The 19,346-nt window shown below is 45.7% G+C and overlaps 3 pseudogenes; all 3 read left to right on the top strand.

The window, feature by feature from the left end:
• The first annotated feature begins 2,099 nt into the window (after positions 1–2,099).
• On the top strand, positions 2,100–2,218 carry LOC143957105 (5S ribosomal RNA; annotated as a pseudogene).
• A 3,962-nt stretch (positions 2,219–6,180) lies between these two features.
• On the top strand, positions 6,181–6,299 carry LOC143944479 (5S ribosomal RNA; annotated as a pseudogene).
• A 95-nt stretch (positions 6,300–6,394) lies between these two features.
• LOC143950388 (5S ribosomal RNA) lies at positions 6,395–6,514 on the top strand (annotated as a pseudogene).
• Positions 6,515–19,346: the final 12,832 nt, after the last annotated feature.

The following is a 19,346-nucleotide window of genomic DNA, read 5'->3' as shown; positions in this document are numbered from 1 at the left end:
CAGGTCTTCCATTCGTTCAATATCATTTACCCTTGCGAACCACTGGGTCACCATTGGAGCAGATTGCTCTTTCCACTGACTTGGGATACAGGCCCTAGCTGCATTGAGGAGATGTTTAAGTAAGGACTTATGATAACGCTTTCTCGACATAGGAGTTAGATTGAGAAGAACTGCTGCGGGATCATTGGCTAAGGAAATGTCTGTGAACTTGTGGGTGAGTCTCAGGACAGGCTGCCAGAATGTTTGTAATTTAGGGCATTCCCAGAAAATGTGGAGAATGGTGCCAGCCTGTTGCCCGCAGCGACAGCAGCGGTCAGATTGAGCGGGGAATATTTTGGCCAACACCACCGGTGTACGATACCAGCGTGTGATCAGCTTATATGAGATCTCCTGATATTTACTGCAGAGTGACGACTTATGGGCGAAAAAGAGTATTCTGTCCTTCTGTGGTTTGGAGAATGTAGTTTGTAAGTCCCTTTTCCATTTAGCTAGGAAGGGTGGATCCGTGGAGGATTCTGCGTCTGTCAGGATTTGGTAGGACCTAGAGAGGAAACCACGAACTGGGCCATCATCCAGGCAAAGTTCCTCGAAGGGGTGGAATTGTCTAGAGAAGAACGAATGGTTAGGTAGTGATCCGAGGAAATGGATTAGCTGTCTAGCTCTCCAGCTATCCAATGCAACAGGTACTTGCTCTAGCAGTATGGTCCCGATGGGAATCAAGCCCGTGGGTCCAAGAAATAGGGATGCTCTCAGAAGCCCTTTCGGGGCTTGCCTGGTAAAGGCCTGGTCAGACAGGCCCGGAGGGAACCTAGGATGTCCAATAATTGGGGTCATAGGAGAAGGGAAGTTAGTCAGGTGGGAAAGGTGAAAAAAACTATCCATCTCGGCGAGCGAGGGGCCAATTAACGGGTGAGTAGTCACACAGGGCTCCAATGGCCTCCCCGCCCAAGGCAGACCAGTCAGTGGAACCCGCACCATCTCCTGCTCTAGCTTGACCCATAGCTTCAGTTCCCCATGCCGGTGTCTTATCACATATGGTCCCAAATCGGATAGTGTCCGCTGTGTGCTGCGCATGCGCAGTACACAGCAACACAGATTCCGAAAATTGCCGAGCATGAACGGCGCCTGCGCACTGAGTCCAGGTTCTATCCCCACTATCCAAGTGGACATAGAGTAAGAATATAAAAGAGCCGAGCGCAGCGAGGCCGAGCCCGAAGCGTGGCGAGCAAAGCTCGCCTGCGAGGGGCCCTCTAATATTCACAACCCTATGTCCGCTTGGATGGTGGGGCTACCACCTCCACTCACCGCGCAGGCGCCGTTCGGCTTCGGAGATTTTCCAAAGCTTCGTCTGCTCCGTACTGCTCATGCGCAGTACGGCGCAGACACTATATCATGGCCGGACAGTATATGGCAGAACACCAGCACCAGTCAACCACCGGTGTCATGTGCGTCGCTGTGTAATATAGAGCAGGGTCCGGGAAGCCAATACCTCCCCGCAATTTCGGTCGCAACAGCATTGCCCTACCAATACGCATATGTTTTCCGCGCCAGAGGAACTTGATAAAGATTGAGCGAACCGCATGAAAGAAAGTCTGGGGTATTTTGATAGGTAAGGCTTGTAGTAGATACAGAAGTCGGGCATTGCGTTCATATTACAGCATCCGAACCATGACAGAGCTAGTGGGTCCCATCTCTTAGGGTCCCCTGTAAGCCCATAGGCTTCTTTTTATGTTGTTGGCTTTGACCTGTTTTTTTTGCTTGTTTCTCAAGGCGACCATCTTGGCGTTTGTCAAGAGGGTTGGGCGTGTCTTGAAGAGAATGCTTACGGCCACATCAACCTGAAAGCACCCGATCTCGTCTGATTTCAGAGGCTAAGCAGCGTCAGGCCTGGTTTGTACCTGGATGGGAGACTGCCTGGGAAGACCAGGTGCCATAGAAGGATCTGGTCTGGTTAGTGTCTTGATTGGGAGATCGCCTGGGAATACTGGATGCCGTAGGCTTCTTTTTATGTTGTTGGCTTTGACCTGTTTTTTTTAGCTTGTTTCCCAAGGTGACCATCTTGGCCTTTGTCAAGAGGCTTCAGAGTGCCCAAAGAGAGTGCCTACGGCCAAATCACCCTGAAAGAGCCCAATCTCATCTGATCTCGGAGGCTAAGCAGCGATGGGCCTGGTTAGTACCTGGATGGGAGACAGCTTGGGAATACCAGGTGCCATAGGCTTCTCATTATGTTGTCGGCGTTGACCTGTTTTATTTTCCCTTGTTTCCCAAGGTAACCATCTTGGCATGTGTCAAGAGGGTTGAGAGTGCACAAAGAAATTGCCTACGAGCACAACACCCTGAAAGCGCCCAATCTCGTTTGGTCTCAGAGGCTAAGCAGGGTTGGGCCTGGTTTGTACCTGGATGGGAGACCGCCTGGGTTTTCCAGATGCCGCAGGCTTATTTTTATGTTGTTGGTGTTGACCTGTTTTTTTCGCTTGTTTCCCAAAGTGATCATCTTGGCATTTGTCAAGAGGGTTGAGAGTGCCTAAAGAGATCGCTTACAGCCGCATCACCCTGAAAGCACCCTATCTCTTCTGATTTCAGAGGCTAAGAAGGGTTGGGCCTAGTTAGTACTTGAATGGGAGACGGCCTTGGAATACTAGGTGCCGTAGTCTTCTTTTTATGTTGTTGGCGTTGACCTGTTATTTTTCGCTTGTTTCCCAGGGTGACTATCTTGGCATTTTTCAAGAGGGATGAGAGTGCCCAAAGAGATTGCCTATGGGCACATCACCCTGAAAGCGCCCAATCTCCGCTGATCTCAGAGACTAGAAAGGGTCGCGCCTTGTTAATACCTGGATGGGAGACCGTATGGAAATACTAGGTGCGGTAGGCTTCTTTTTATGTTGTTGGCGTTGACTTGTTTTTTTTTTTTTGTTTCCCAAGGTGACCATCTTGGCGTTTGTCAAGAGGGTTGAGCGTGCCTGAAAAAGTCTACTATGGCTGCATCACCCTGAAAGAGCCAAATCTCAGTTGATCTCAGAGGCTAAGCAGGGTTGGGACCTGGTTAGTACCTGGATGGGAGAACGCCTGGGATTTCTCGATGCCATAGGCTTTTTTTAAGTTGTTGGCATTGACTTATTTTTTTTTTTTTTGTTTTATTCTTTTATTAAGTATAAGTAGAACAACATAAATATAACAGTCAACCATACAGCATGACCCAGGGTCACAATTACATGGTAACAAAAAATAGGCAGCCAAATAACTCTGGGTTCTCAGAGGGGAGTCCTAGAGTTTCATGCAGAAAAGAGAGAAACCCCACCTCGGACATGTAGTACAGTATAACTAATGCAGCCCTGTTCGGACAAATGTAATCATGGAGAGCAACTGGGACCACAGCGAGTCAGCTTATCATGACCTATGTGAACCAGAGTAAAATATGAGCCGGTCGTGTCCAGAACCCTGGGGCTCTTCTGGGTCCCAAAGGCTAGTAAGGAGACAAGGCATAGTCAAAAGGGAGGACGGGGGAAGAAGAGAGTGCAAAGATGGAGAGAGAGGAGGGGGGGGGATGGCAGCGGGGAAAAATAGAAAAATAAAGACAAAAAGGGAGGGGGGGGATGCCACCCAGGGCAGACATGGCCTACGTAGGTAAACGTTAGATGTTCAGTCTTTTTCTGGGATAGGGGCGCTGCTCACCTCCCGAATGTAGTCTCAAGTACCAGAAAAATAACTCCAGGGCCTCCATGTAACACTAAATGCCTCTTCAGTGTTGTGAAGGGTCTTCAGTGTTGTGAAGGGTGGCGGTCAATTCTTCCATCCGGAGAATATGATTGACTTTGGAATACCACAGCACCTTGGATGGGGGGCTGAGGCTGCCTCCACAGTGTGGGAATGCAGGCCCGGGCGGCGTTCAGGAGTTGCATCGGGAGGGTTTTTTTGTATTTTCGAACAGGCTGTTCGGTCAAGTGTAGAAGGCACGCTGCTGGGTTGTCTGCGATATCTACATTTCTAAAAGTTTTTATCGTCTCGGTCACCTCCACCCAAAAGTTCCTCAAGGCCGGGCATGCCCAGAAAATGTGTCCCATGGTCCCCGTATCTGAATTGCACCTCCAACAAACATCCGGGATCGATCTATTCATTTTATTCAGAAGGTATGGGACTCTATACCAGCGTGAGACTATCTTGTATCCTGATTCTTGATATTGGTTTGCGATGGAAGCTTTATGTACTAATGTCAGGATCTTGCCTATCTGTTGTGGGGTAAATGTGATGCCAAAGTCCCTCTCCCATTTGTGGATAAATGGTGGGGTCGACTCCTCCTCCTGACTACTTAATAGGTTGTACAGGAGGGAGAGGGTGTGTCGCACAGGTTCCTTTTTGTGACAGATGGATTCATAGGGCGTCAGGTCTCTAGGAGTGTAGGGGGCCCTTTATATGGCCAGAAGAAAGTGATGAAGTTGATAAGCACTAAACAAGTCAAGCGGAGGGTCAGAAAGCTTGGCGACAGTTTGCGTGGTCGGGAGCCCTCCCGAGGGCCACACCTCTCCCAGACGCTGTTTCCCCACCACTGTCAACTGTCGCAGTTTCTTGTTGGTAAATCCCGGTGGGAAGTCTGGATTACCTATAACCGGAGTCATTGGTGACGGCAGGGGAGCAATGTGTGTGCAGCGGAACAACCTCCGCACAACAGCCAACGTAGCTCCCACTACGGGGTGATCTCTGAGGTCTTTTGGTAGGGAGGACAGGAGCCACGGGGAGGTCAATAGGGGAATGGATCCATCCTCAATCTCCATCTCCACCCACTGCTTGTGTGGGCCATTACAATGCCAATCAACGACTCTCGCTAGCAGAGTCACTCTGTAGTATTGTCTCAGATCTGGGAGACCCAGACCCCCCTTGTCCTTTGGTCTGGCAAGCAATTGCAAACGGGCTCTGGGCGGTTTGCGCGGCCAAATAAAGTCCCGGAGCAGCACCTGCAGTTGTCTGAAAAAAATTGGGGGTAACCGGATCGGTAATGTCTGGAACAAGTATAAAATCCGCTGGAGGGCCGTCATTTTGAATGCATTACAGCGCCTGAACCAGGTCAGTGTTAAAGCATGCCAGTTTCCCAAATCAGATTTCAGTCTATTCAGGAGAGGGACAAAATTAAGCGGGTACAATTGCGCCAAATACGCTGCGATGTCAACGCCCAGGTAACGTATAGATTTTTCAGCTCAGTAGAATGGAAAAGCGGAGCAGAGCCTCTTGGCCTCACCATCCGGGACCGATATATTCAATACAGCCAAAGGTGCAATTGATTTTATAGTTTGATAGGCTGCCGTATCGCCGGAGAGCCGCGAGTATATTGGGAAGCGAAATGTGTGGATTGGAGACGAAAGAAATTAGATCGTTAGCGTACGCCGCAATTTTGTGGTGTGCCGAGGGTTTGGATATGCCAGTAATATTCGGGTCATTCCGAACGTGACACATAAGTGGTTCCAGTGTCAGAATAAAAATTAGGGGAGACAGAGGGCACCCCTGCCTCGTCCCATTAGTGATGGGGAAAGAGTCCGAGCACTCTGAAAGCACCCAATCTCGTCTGATCTTGGAGGCTAAGAAGAGTCAGGCCTGGTTAGTACCTGGATGGGAGACCACCTGGGAATACCAGTTATTGTAGGCTTCTTTTTATGTTGTTGGCCTTGATTCGTTTTGTTTTTTTTTGGCTTGTTTCCCAAGGTGACCATCTTGGCATTTGTCAAGAGGGTTGAGAGTGCCCAAAGAGTTCGCTTACAGCAGCATCACCCTGAAAGAGCCCTATCTCTTCTCATCTCTGAGGCTAAGAAGGGTTGGGCCTAGTTAGTCCCTGGATGGGAGATGGCTTTGGAATACCAGGTGCCGTAGTCTTCTTTTTATGTTGTTGACATTGACCTGTTTTTTTTTCGCTTGTTTCCCAAGGTGACTATCTTGGCATTTGTCAAGAGGGTTGAGAGTGCCCAAAGAGATTGCCTATGGGCACATAAGCCTGAAAGCGCCCGATCTCCTCTGATCTCAGAGGCTAAACAGGGTCGGGCCTTGCTAGTACCTGGATTGGAGACCACCTGGGAATACTAGGTGCTGAAGGCTTATTTTTATGTTGTTGGCGTTGACTTGTTTTTTTTTTTTGTTTGTTTACCAAGGTGACCATCTTGGTGTTTGTCAAGAGGGTTGAGAGTGCTTGAAGAGCTCGCCTATGGCCACATAACCCTGAAAGCACCAGATCTCGTCTGATCTCAGAGACTAAACAGGGTCGGGCCTTGTTAATACCTGGATGGGAGACCACCTGGGAATACTAGGTGCTGTAGACTTCTTCTCATGTTGTTGGCGTTGACTTGATTTTTTTGTTTGTTTCCCAAGGTGACCATATTGGCGTTAGTCAAGGTTGAGAGTGCCTGAAGAAATCTCCTACGGCCACACCACCCTAAAAGAGCCCAATCTCATCTGATCTCAGAGGCTAAGCAGGGTTGGGACCAGTTTAGTACCTGGATGGGAGACCGCCTGGGATTTCCAGATGCCGTAGGCTTCTTTTTATGTTGTGGCCGTTGACCTATTTTTTTCCGCTTGTTTCCAAGGTGACCATCTTGGTGTTTGTCAAGAGAGTTGAGAGTGCCTGAAGATATCGGCTACGGCCACATCACCCTGAATCTGTTCCATCTCGTCTGATCTTGGAGGCTAAGCAGGGTCGGGCCTGGTTAATGCCTGGATGGAAAACCGCCTGGGAATACCAGGTGTCGTAGGCTTCTTTTTTTTTTCAAATATAATTTTTTCTCCAAATAGGGGAAGACGGTCCCCCGAGTACATAATGCAACAGAGAAATACAGAGCAAAAAGCAGCTGAACAATACTTGATACAGGTATATTCGCAACTGTGAGTCTGCCTTCCATCAATCACAATGATTCGAGGCACGGATAAAGTACTGTACCAAGATCCAGGGTCACACAAACCCCAGGTCCCTCCGGCATAATCCATCCAGAGGGGGGTGTGGGGCCGTCATTCCCAATTTTCCACTCTTTCCAAAAGAGAGAGGGGGTAGAGGGGGTGAGAGATAGGGGAGGAAGGCAGAAAAGAGAAGGGTTGAAAGATCAGAAAAGGAGAAGAGGGGACGAGACACGATGGCAGCCACTGTCCAAGGGGCCAGTCAAGGAAAGCTCAGAGCACTAAGGCGATAGCAGCCGACATCCTTCCAGCGAGAATATAAAGGTATTCCAGATGTCTCAGGTTTGTTTAAAAAATTCTTGTATACCTTGTGATGTGAGGATCAAGTCCTCCATTTTTTTTAATGTCCTCTATTTTCCTAAGCCAGTGAGTAATGAAAGGGGGGGAACATTTTTTCCATTAGAGAGGGATGCAGGATTTCGCCGCATTTATCACATGCCGTAAAATAGATTTTTTTGTACTTCTTAATGGGAATCTGTGAATGGTGCAAGAGAAAGAATGCAGCCTCTTCCTGGATGGAGAAGTCTGTGAATTTTTGTGTTATGCATTGGATCTCTGTCCAGAAGTCCACCAAGCTGAGACAGGACCAAAAAATGTGCAGCAACGTGCCCTCTTCTTCTCCACACCTCCAGCATATGTTCGAGGAAGAGGAGAAACATTTCTGCAGCTTTGATGGTGTCAAATACCACCTGGTGAGAAGTTTAAAATTCGTCTCCTGTATCTTCATGCACAGCGACATTTTGAGAGCCAAAGTGATAGGTGCTGGGGAAAATTAGCAATTAAGGTCCTTTTCCCAGTTGGACAGACAGGTTAAGTGTGGGTAATCTGTTTGAGAGAGAATGTGGGCCAAAGGGCCTTCGCTCCTGCATAGAGTCTCAAACTCCGTCTGAGGGCGGGCGAACGTTTGAGGATTGGGGATGGAATGGAGAAAATGATGTCGTTGCGCCGCTCTCCAAAAAGGCAGTTGGAAAAGCCCTGTCGGATCTGTTAGGGTTGAGAAAGAAGGCCATTTTCCATCAATGACGAATTTAGACGCATTGTCTAGGTTGGAATTTCTAAGTGGGTCCCCAGTTCAAAGGTTGGATGGCCACGTATAGGGAATAGGGGGGAAGTCAAAGTTTTGGGTAGCGATCAGGTGACTGACTTTCAACTAAGCCCCTATAGTGGGATGTGACATAAATTCTGTGGGTAAATACTTATAGCACCACATGGCGCTTCTTAGCGGAATTCGGGAGTGAGCTTAGAAAGTTTGTTTCGATTCCAGTCCAATACACGGCCCAGATGGGAGGCCAGGTAGTAGCGTCGCAAGTTAGGGAGAACCAACCCTCCCTGTTGTTTAGACAATGTCAGCTGTGACCGCTTAAGTCTGGGATTTTTGTGGGCCCAGTTAAATTGAGCGAGCAAGGATTGAGCTTGCTTAAAAAACAGGACTGGAATCTGGATCGGGAGAGCTTGGAAAAGATAAGTAAATTTAGGGAGTATGTTCATTTTAATGAGATTGCATCTGCTGAACCAGGAATGGAGGCCAGAATGCCACCCGTGAAGCAAACTGCGGATCTTAGTGACAAGGGGTGGGGGGAAGTTCAACATAAACGTACGCGCGATGTCCGGTGGAATGTAAGTACGTGAGTATATCTTACTTATCCATGCCAGCATCCGTTCACTCAGACCTATATGGCAAAGGACCGAGAACATTAATATCCATTTGACCCGATCAAAAGCCTTCTCGGCATCAGTACTCATGAAAAGACAAGGGGTCCCAGATGACTTTGCTTTACGGATCAGGGTAAGCACCTTAGTGGTGTTGTCCCTATCTTCCCTGGTGGGAATAAAACCTAACTGGTCAATATGTATAAGGGACTACAAGTGATGTGCCAATCACGTGGCGAGGAGTTAGAGAATAGTTTTAGGACCGAATTTTGGAGGGAAATGGGTCTGTAGCTCCCACATAGGCCCGGGTCTTTGCCCTCCTTAGGTATCAACGAGATGTGGGCTCTAAGGGTATCCTCAGGAAAATCCCCATTTGAGCTCAGAGTATTAAATAAATTCACCAAGCGCAGGCCGAGAATAGGGAGGAAGGTCTTAAAGTATTGTGCGGTATATCCGTCAGGGCCCGGAGCCTTGCCCACCTTCGGAGGTCCCACGGCCGTCTGGACTTCTTCCAGTGTGATCGGGTCCTCCAAGTACTCCCGTGATTCCGATGAGAGGGTTGGTAGACCAGAACCGGTTACATATCTGTCTATATTGTCCTGTCCAGACCCTGAATCGGGGCGGGTTGTAGAGATCAGAGTAACATTTTTCAAAGACTTCGACTATTTGGGTTGGGGTAGAGGCCCTCTGGCCATTCTCATCTATCAACTGTGGTATGTAAGAGCCAGATTTCAACTCCTTTACCGACCTGGCTAAGATTTTTCTCTGTCATTTGTCCTCTGACTCCTACGTCAGTTTACGACAAAACTGGAGTGCCGCTTTCGCTTTATAATGGAGTAGGACAGCAATATGGGTATGGAGTGTCCCCAATTCAATCTCTAAGGTCCGTAAGGGGGTATGTTTATGTTTCGCTTCCACAGAGGCAAGTTCAAGAAACAGATTAGCAAGCTGTTCCTGATAAGTACCCTGCGGAGTACTGACTTGTGAGCCTCCCAAATTATCCCCGGGTCACAGTCCTGCTTTAGTTTTCTTGGAAATAAAGGTCCAATTTCCTGGTCACATCTGCTAAAACTTCCGGTATCTGGATGAGGCTCTCATTAAGGTGCCAGAATAGAGACCTAGGTGAGGGGTAGGGAGCGAGGAGCAAGAGGCAGAAGTGTCAACCGATGGCGAAAGGGGACATTAAAGTCCCCACCTAATATCAATTGGCCCTCCCGAAAGTCACATAATCTGTGCAGGGTAGTTCTGAGGAACGTGTCTTGGTGATCATTGGGAGCGTACACAGTGGCAAATGTAAAAAGGCGCTCTCCAATGTGGCCCCTAAGAAAAAGATATTGGCCCCCAGGGTCCACCAGAGAATCCTGGAGAACCCAGGGGAGCCTGCTAGAGATCAGAATGGAGAGGAGGGGTTAGTAGAGTGGTAGACCTTAGGGAAGGATCTCGACCATAGAAAGAGGAGGCTAGTATTTTTAAAATGTGTTTCTTGTATAAAGGCCACATCAGTACAGGATGTGTTCAGTTTTCCCAGGAGGATCCACCGTTTTTCAGGGGAGTTCAGTCCCTTAACGTTTAGAGAGGTGACCTTGACTGAGTCTCCCATCGCTCCTCGGGGAGGGGGAGGGGGACGTCAGAGAAAAGCAAAGAAAGTTGAACCAAGGTAGGTTTTGGGTAGGTAATGCATGGCGGGAACTAAGGGGGAGAAAGGAAGGGCAAATGGAAGGAAAGGTAAAGGGAAAAAGAGGCCGGGCACCTCAACCCCAGGGGGAGAGGGAAATTAAGGGTTGTCCGCACTCAACAGTACAGGAAGGGTATACTAAAACAGCACAATTATGCTATAGCGCTTACCAGATGTACACTGGGTTTAAAGCCCTGTCCTACTTGGGTTATTGGGTAGACAGGTCGGAGAGGGAGCCCCCGAATCCTAGTCCCCCCCAGTCCCGGCAGTGGTAAATGTCACGTCTGATACCGGTATGCAAATAAAAGACAATCAGTAACATCAAAGAAACAAAAAACAATAGTATAACCAAAACAGAGGTAGAGCATATAACTGTCAGCACTGAGGGGTCTCCTCGGCTCGCCCTAAACATAGGCATGCACGAGGGAGCCCGTCACAACAGAAAAGGCATCACAGAATAGGATCCACCACCCCCCGTCCCATACCCCTAAAGTACATGCAGTCCCCGAACAAATGCATTTCTCCCTTTGGCAGATTGTCCTCTCCTTACCCCCTCTCCCCCGTCCACGCCCCGGGGGGAAAAGGGGCAGGGAAGGGGGGAAAGGGGGAGTGGAAGGGGGGAAAGGGGGAGTGGAAGGGGGAAAGGGGGAGGGAAAGGAGGGAAGGGAAGGGTGGGAAGGGGGGGAAGGGAGGGGGGAAACAGGGGAGAGGGGACAAACATGCAGAAATGTCAAGTCCTTTAGCGCACTCCCACCAGCAAACACCCGGACCCCATAAATTTCAACTCCTCCCCTCCATGGTCACCACATCAAGATGAAAGAGGAGCAGCCCTGGTCGGTGCATGGAAAATCCGGCAGGCAAGGGGCTGGGGCCACCATCCCTCCATCCAATGGGAGACTTCACCCGAGCAGCAGTCCTGGGGCCCGCCAATTAGTGTCTCTCCTGCATCGCCATCGGGGGCTGTGTAGAGCATCCAGAGGGAGGCTGGGACCGCCCAAACAGTAAGGGGTAAATCCTCCAGGGCGGTCCAGAGTCACCCTGGAGGGAAGCAGTGTCTCGTACCAATAGGCTCAATAAATAAGTCATCCAGGGTCCCCGAAAGCTGCAGAAGGCAATGTCGGCAAAGAGTAGGTGGGAGCCAGAGGGGGGGACAAGGGGCGCATCCAGGGGGAGGGGACACATATGCGGGAATGTCAAGCCCTTCCAGTACAGCGCATTAGGTATCACTCAGACCCCCCAAAGTGCAACTCCCCCATCTAAGGTGAAGACTCCAGAAGGGAAGATGAGCCGCCCTGGTCTGTACATGAAAGAACCTGCTGCCAAGGGGTTGGGGCCATCATCCCTTCCTCCAATGGGAGATGCCACCGGAATGAAAGCCCCGTGTCCTGTCAAGTGGTGCCCCTCTGACAATGTCGTTGTGGTATATGTGGAGCATCCAGGGAGAGGCAGGGACCACCCAAACAGTGAGGGGTAAAGCCTCCAAGGGGGACCGGTGTCAGACAGGAGGATAGCGGTGTCTTGTACAAGTTGGTTAATTAGACAAGTCATCCAGTGTGTTCCTGTGAGCAGCGGAAAGAAAGTTCGGTAAGGATTATGAATGGGTGGGGGCCAGGGAGTGCATAAAACTGCCACCAGATGACCGGGGCAGAGAGGGCAAGGGGATGAAACTCAGATCTGGTAGGTGGGGGCGGGGGTGAGGAGTGTCCCTCATATTACTCACGTTGGCCATACCTTGAAGCTGAGCGCTCTGCATACCCAGGACGTTCTTCTGTATAATCTAGCCTATCTGTATACATTAGCCTGTCTTTTGTACACATTAGTCGGTCCTCTGTATACACTAGTCTGTCTGTATACACTAGTGTATACAGATAAGCTAGATTATACAGAAGAACGTCCTGGGTATGCAGAGATGGAGGCTAGGGTATACAGAGAGAGAGGCTAGAGTATGCATACTTGCTAGTGTATACAGGCGGACTAGTGTATACAGAAGACCGGCTAGTTTATATAGGGAGGCTAATGTGTGCAAAAGACAGGCTAGTGTATACAAATAGGCTAGATTATAGAGAAGAACATCTTGGGTATGCAGAGAGAGAGGCTGGGTTACACAGAGAGGCTGGTGTATGCAGACTTGCTAGTGTATACAGACGGACTAGTGTATAGAGAGGCTTGGGTATACAGAGAGCTAATGTATAAAGAGCAGCTAGTGTATACAAAAGACATCCAAGGGTATAAAGAGAGACTTGTGTATGCAGAAGACCGGCTAGTTTATACAGAGAGGCTAAAGTGTACAAAACACAGGCTAGATTATACAGAAGAACGTCATGGGTATGCAGAGATGGAGGCTAGGGTATACAGAGAGAGAGAGACTGTGTTACACAGAGAGGCAGGAGTATGCAGACTTGCTAGTGTATACAGATGGACTAGTGTATACAGTAGACCGGCTAGTTTATACAGAGAGGCTAATGTGTACAAAAGACAGGCTAGTGTATACAGATAGGCTAGATTATACATAAGAAGGTCCTGGTTATGCAAGAGATGGAGGCTAGGGTATGCAGAGAGAGAGGCTTGGTTACACTGACTTGCTAATGTATACAGACGGACTAGTGTATACAGAGGACCGGCTAGTTTATATAGAGAGGCTAATGTGTACAAAAGACAGGCTAGTTTATACAGATAGGCTAGATTATACAAAAGAACGTCCTGGGTGTGCAGAGATGGAGGCTAGGGTATACAGAGAGAGAGTGAGGCTGGGTTACACAGAGAGGCAGGAGTATGCAGACTTGTTAGGGTATACAGAGAGAGAGGCTAGAGTATGCATACTTGCTAGTGTATACAGGGGGACTAGTGTAATACAGAAGACCGGTTAGTTTATACAGAGAGGCAAATGTGTACAAAAGACAGGCTAGTGTATACAAATAGGCTAGATTATAGAGAAGAACGTCCTGGGTATGCAGAGATGGATGGCTAGTGTATACAGATAGGCTAGATTATACAGATAGGCTAGATTATACAGAAGAACGTCCTGGGTATGCAGAGATGGAGGCTAAGGTATACAGAGAGAGAGGCTAGAGTACGCATACTTGCTAGTGTATACAGATGGACTAGTGTATACAGAGGACCGGCTAGTTTATACAGAGAGGCTAATGTGTACAAAAGACAGGCTAGTGTATACAAATAGGCTAGATTATAGAGAAGAACGTCCTGGGTATGCAGAGATGGAGGCTAGGGTATACAGAGAGAGAGAGCGAGGCTGGGTTACACAGAGAGGCAGGAGTATGCAGACTTGCTAGTGTATACAGATGGACTAGTGTATACAGTAGACCGGCTAGTTTACACAGAGAGGCTAATGTGTACAAAAGACAGGCTAGTGTATACAGATAGGCTAGATTATACAGAAGAAGGTCCTGGTTTATGCAAGAGATGGAGGCTAGGGTATGCAGAGAGAGAGGCTTGGTTACACAGACTTGCTAGTGTATACAGATGGACTAGTGTATACAGAGGACCGGCTAGTTTATACAGAGAGGCTAATGTGTACAAAAGACAGGCTAGTGTATACAGATAGGCTAGATTATACAGAAGAAAGTCCTGGGTATGCAGAGATGGATGGCTAGTGTATACAGATAGGCTAGATTATACAGATAGGCTAGATTATACAGAAGAACGTCCTGGGTATGCAGAGATGGAGGCTAAGTTATACAGAGAGAGAGGCTAGAGTACGCATACTTGCTAGTGTATACAGATGGACTAGTGTATACAGAGGACCGGCTAGTTTATACAGAGAGGCTAGTGTATACAAATAGGCTAGATTATAGAGAAGAACGTCCTGGGTAAGCAGAGATGGAGGCTGGGTTACACAGAGAGGCTAGTGTATGCAAGCTTGCTAGTGTATACAGACGGACTAGTGTATACAGTAGACCAGCTAGTTTATACAGGGAGGCTAATGTCTACAGAAGACCGGCTAGTGTATACACATAGGCTAGATTATAGAGAAAAACGTCCTGGGTATGCAAAGAGAGGCTAGTGTATGCAGACTTGCTAGTGTATACCGGTGGACTAGTGTATACAGAGAGGCTTGTGTATACAAAAGACAACCAAGAGTAGACAGTGAGGATCGTGTATACAGAGCTACAGAGAAGCCAATTTGTACAAAAGACAGGCTAGTGTATACAGATAGGCTAGATTATACAGAGGAAGGTCCTGGGTATGCAGAGATGTAGGCTAGGGAATCCAGAGAGAGACTGTGTTACACAGAGAGGCTAGAGTATGCAGAAGACCGGCTATTTTTTTTTACAGATAGGCTTGTGTATACAGAAGACAGTCTGGGGAATTTAGTGAGGCTAGTGTATGCAGAGAGGCTGGGACACCGAGACTATTGTAAAAAGAAGGCAGGCTAGTGTATATAGATTACGGGCACCTGTATACAGAAGACAGAGAGGCTAGTCTATATTGAGTGGCTGGTGTACACAGAGAGATTCATGTATACAGAAAAGCTAGCGTGTAAAGAAGACAGGACTTTATTTTTTGCTAATGCAACTACTTTTGAAACATATAAAGTGCTTTTTTCATATTTTGGTGCTGTTAAAAAGTGGTGTGTTGTCAGTGGTGATATCAATGTGACAGTTAATGTGGAGAACTACAACTATTCAAAATAGAGCAAAAGAGTGCTAAGTTTATTTTGTTAAGTCATTGACTGATAGACGTTAAGTAATTGGCCGTTATTGGTTTGGCAGTACATGGTTTATTTTGATGTAAGATAGTTTTATTCTCTACTTATAGCCGAGTTTTAGACGACTTTATTATTAGCATTATTCGCATTATTCATATATATTATGCAGTGAGACGATATTGCTTTTAAAAGATTTGTATTATTATATATAGCATTGTTAGCAGACCAATAGGACAATTTACATGGCTTAATATTGCAGAGCGTAATTTATCAGGAAAGAGATTCAAAGCGTTAGTTGCAGTAGCTTCATAAAACTGAGAAATCGTTGCATTACTCTAAATTTAAAATATGTTCCGGCAGCACTGAAAAGACGATATTAGATGAGTGATCTAAATGTTAATATGTTAATATGTGCTAAGGTAGAAATTAGATGGTTTAGTGTGAGCTGGTTTACCAGGATTTAGAGATAGTAATCTGTTTATACTAGTAATAAATATAGCAAAATAACTATAACGGGTTTAAGTGGAAATACACGAAATAACAGCAACAACGTGTGTAGGTTTTTATCAATCAAGTTCATTACGTGTCTTTAATCATGTAGTGAATATACCCCAATATTGGAGCACAAGGATGAGAAAGCATAATAACTAACAGAGGATGACATGGCAAAAAGACAAACTGCATTAGAAATGTGAATATGAATTAGAGTTGAAATGCCAATCGCCACGGCTACGTACAGCAAAGTGTGAGCTAAGCCGCTAAATATTCTGCAATAGCAGAGATTAAGTATTGCAGTCGAAATGAGATCGGAAGCGTTAGTTGCAGTAGCTCCAAAATGACTGAGAAATCATTTCATTACTCTAAATGTAAAAGTTATCCCGGTTGCTAGTGTTGCTAGGTTGATAGTAGCAAAGTCAAGGGATAAATGCAAAGGTACTCTATTTAACAGTAAATTGACGTAGCTTGCAAATTCCAACGTGTAAATCGTTCCATTAATTTTGCTGCGCACGAAGACGGCTTACACTGACTGTTTTCCGTTTCCACTGGAAAGAGAATCCTATTGCATAGAGGTAGCGAGAGATGGTTGCATTACTCTTAATGTGTAAAGGTTTTAAAAAGATGGTTTTGTGTGAATTTTGCTTTAACGTAAAATTAGCTGTAGACATTATAACTATGGTTAGGTTTACAATGATTTAGAGTTAGTAATCTCTATAATATAATAATAATAAGTATAGCAAAACAAATTAGGAAAATATTGAGGCAGTATATATAGGTCGAGATAAAGTGAATACACAAATAAATGCAAAGGTACATTATTTAAGAGTAAATTGACGTAGCTTGCAAATTCCAACTTGTAAATCGTTTCATTAATTTTGTTACGCACGAAGACGGCTTACACTGACTGTTTTCCGTTTCCACTGGAAAGAGAATCCTATTGCATAGAGGTAGCGAGAGATGGTTGCATATGGCAGAAAGACGGCTTACACTGCTTTTCTCACATTTTGCTGCGGTAAAAAGAAATGTTTTGTCACTGTGTTTTAACTGTGACAGATAAGGTGGAGAAAAAGAAGTAATACAGAAAATAGAGTCAAACAGTGGAAACGTTTATTTGTCATGACAGCTGATACTTGGTTGAGCAATAAAACTGTTTTATTTAGATGTAAGAATAGTTTTATTCTCTACATATAGGCTTTTCAGAGAGTTGTATAATATAGGCGACCAATAGGACATTTAAATGGCTTAATATTGTAGGGAGGAAGTATCGCTGTTCAAAGGTAAGAGATTTAAAGCTTAGCTTGAAAATGGCCGAGAAATAGTTGCGTTAGTCTAAATTTAAAGGATATGCCGGTACCAATGAGAAAGCTTATATTAGACTAGTTGATGTTTGCATTACACAATCCTATTATTATTATTATTATTAAGATCATAGTGCAGAGAGATACTCAGTTAATGTCAGAGATACTCGGTCAATGTCAGAAAAGCAATAAAACTGTTTAAATCGTTAGAGAGCGATAGTTACATTACTCTTAGTATGTGCAGCATGTCTGGTAGCAAATGGATGGTTTTGTGAACATTTTGCATTAAGGTACAATTAGCGGTAGAACTCATCGAAGTGAATAGATTTAAGCGGATTTTGAGATAGTACTCTCCATTTCTAATAAGAAATAAAGAAAAATAAGTCAGGATGGTGTGTCAGGACTGTCACATACTCACAGTCCCGGTACAAATATGCAAAATAGAGCAAAAGAGTACATGGTTTATTTTGATGTATGATAGTTTTATTGCATGCTTGATGTGGATGATTAAAATCGTGTAGTGATCTATATTTAGCATAAGAATGAAAAGGCAAAACATGGCAATGAGACAAACTCCATTAGAGATGTGAGCTAGATGAAATGATGAAATGTCTCTGTATAGCCCAGATTGTCTTCTGTTATCACTTAGCCTACCCTCTAAATTCACTAGCCTCTCTATATACACTGGCATGCAGAAGCTTTTGCATGCCAGCATGTTTACACTAGCCGGTCTTCTGCATACAATAGCCTGTCTTCGATATACACTAGCCTATGTTCTGAATACACTAGCCCGTCTTCTGTCTTCTGTATGCCCTAGCCTGTCTTCTGTATACATTAGTCTCTCTGTATAAACTAGCATCTCTGTATACCTCAAACTGTCTTTCTTTATAGCCTGTCTAGCCTTTCTTCTGTACACACTAGCTTCTCTGTATACACTAACCAGGCTTCTATATACAATAGCTTCACTCTATGCATTAGCCTCTCTGTATAATCTAGCCTCTCTATATACCCTCTCTCTATATATAGTGTTCTGCATCTCCGTAGTGGTAGCCTCTCCGTAGAAGCCAGCCTTTATTCTGTATTCACTAGCCTTTCTTCAGCATGTTTACACTAGCCGGTCTTCTGCATACAATAGCCTGTCTTCGATATACACTAGCCTATGTTCTGAATACACTAGCCCGACTTCTGTCTTCTGTATGCCCTAGCCTGTCTTCTGTATACATTAGTCTCTCTGTATAAACTAGCATCTCTGTATACCCCAAACTGTCTTTCTTTATAGCCTGTCTAGCCTTTCTTCTGTACACACTAGCTTCTCTGTATACACTAACCAGGCTTCTATATACAATAGCTTCACTCTATCCACTAGCCTCTCTGTATAATCTAGCCTCTCTATATACCCTCTCTCTATATATAGTGTTCTGCATCTCCGTAGTGGTAGCCTCTCCGTAGAAGCCAGCCTTTTATTCACTAGCCTTTCTTCTGTATGCTGTAGTCTTTTATATATACTAGCTTCTCTATACACCCTTGCATCTCTGTAATACACTAAACCCTCTGTATACCACAGCCTGTCTTCTGTATACACTAGACTGTAAACACTAGCTAGAATACACCAGCCTGTCTTCTGTACCCACTAGAATCTCTGTATACACTACCCAGTCTTCTGTATACACTGTCAGCTTGGATGTATACCCAAGCCTGTCTTCTGTATACACTAGTCTCTCTATATCCACTGTCCTATCTGTATACACTCGACTCTCTCTCTACACTAACCTCTCTATATACACTAACATCTTTGTATATACGAGCCTCTCTTTAAATTAGCCTCTCTGTGTACCCCAGCCTCATTGTTTACTCTAGCATCTCTGTATACTCAAGCCTATCTGCATTCACTAGCCTGTATTCACTAGCCTTATATATACTAGCTTCCTGCTTCTCTGTACACCCTTGCATCTCTGTACACTAGACTCTCTGAATACACTAAACCCTCAGTATACCACAGCCTGTCTTCTGTATACATTAGACTGTAAAAACTAGCTAGAATACACCAGCCTGTCTTCTTTACCCAATAGACTCTCTGTATGCACTACCCAGTCTTCTGTATACACTGTCAGCTTTGATGTATACCCAAGCCTGTCTTCTGTATACACTAGTTTCTCTATATGCACTGTCCTTTCTGTATACTCTCGACCCTCTCTATACATTAACCTCTCTATATACACTAACATCTTTGTATATACTAGCCTCTCTTTAAATTAGCCTCTCTGTGTACCCCAGCCTCACTGTTTACTCTAGCATCTCTGTATACTCAAGCCTATCTACATACACGAGTCTTCTGTATTGTGTATTAACTAGCCTTTCTTCTGTATGCTGTAGTCTTCTATATATACCAGCTTCTCTGTACACCCTTGCATCTCTGTAAACACTGTGTAAACTAGCCAGTCTTATGTATACACTCGCCGACTGTATACACTAGACTCTCTGAATACACTAAACTCTCTGTATACCACAGCCTGTCTTCTGTATACACTAGACTGTAAAAACTAGTTAGAATACACCAGCCTGTCTTCTGTACCCACTAGACTCTCTGTATACACTACCCAGTCTTCTGTATAGAATGTCAGCTTTCATGTAT

The sequence above is a fragment of the Lithobates pipiens genome, unplaced genomic scaffold (genome assembly GCF_037356315.1).
Source record: "Lithobates pipiens isolate NorthernLeopardFrog02 unplaced genomic scaffold, aLitPip1_a1.2 Scaffold_10, whole genome shotgun sequence".
In the NCBI taxonomy this organism is placed as follows: Eukaryota; Metazoa; Chordata; class Amphibia; order Anura; family Ranidae; genus Lithobates; species Lithobates pipiens.
Note: the sequence above shows the minus strand (reverse complement) of the source record. Positions and strands in the feature narration are given on the sequence as shown.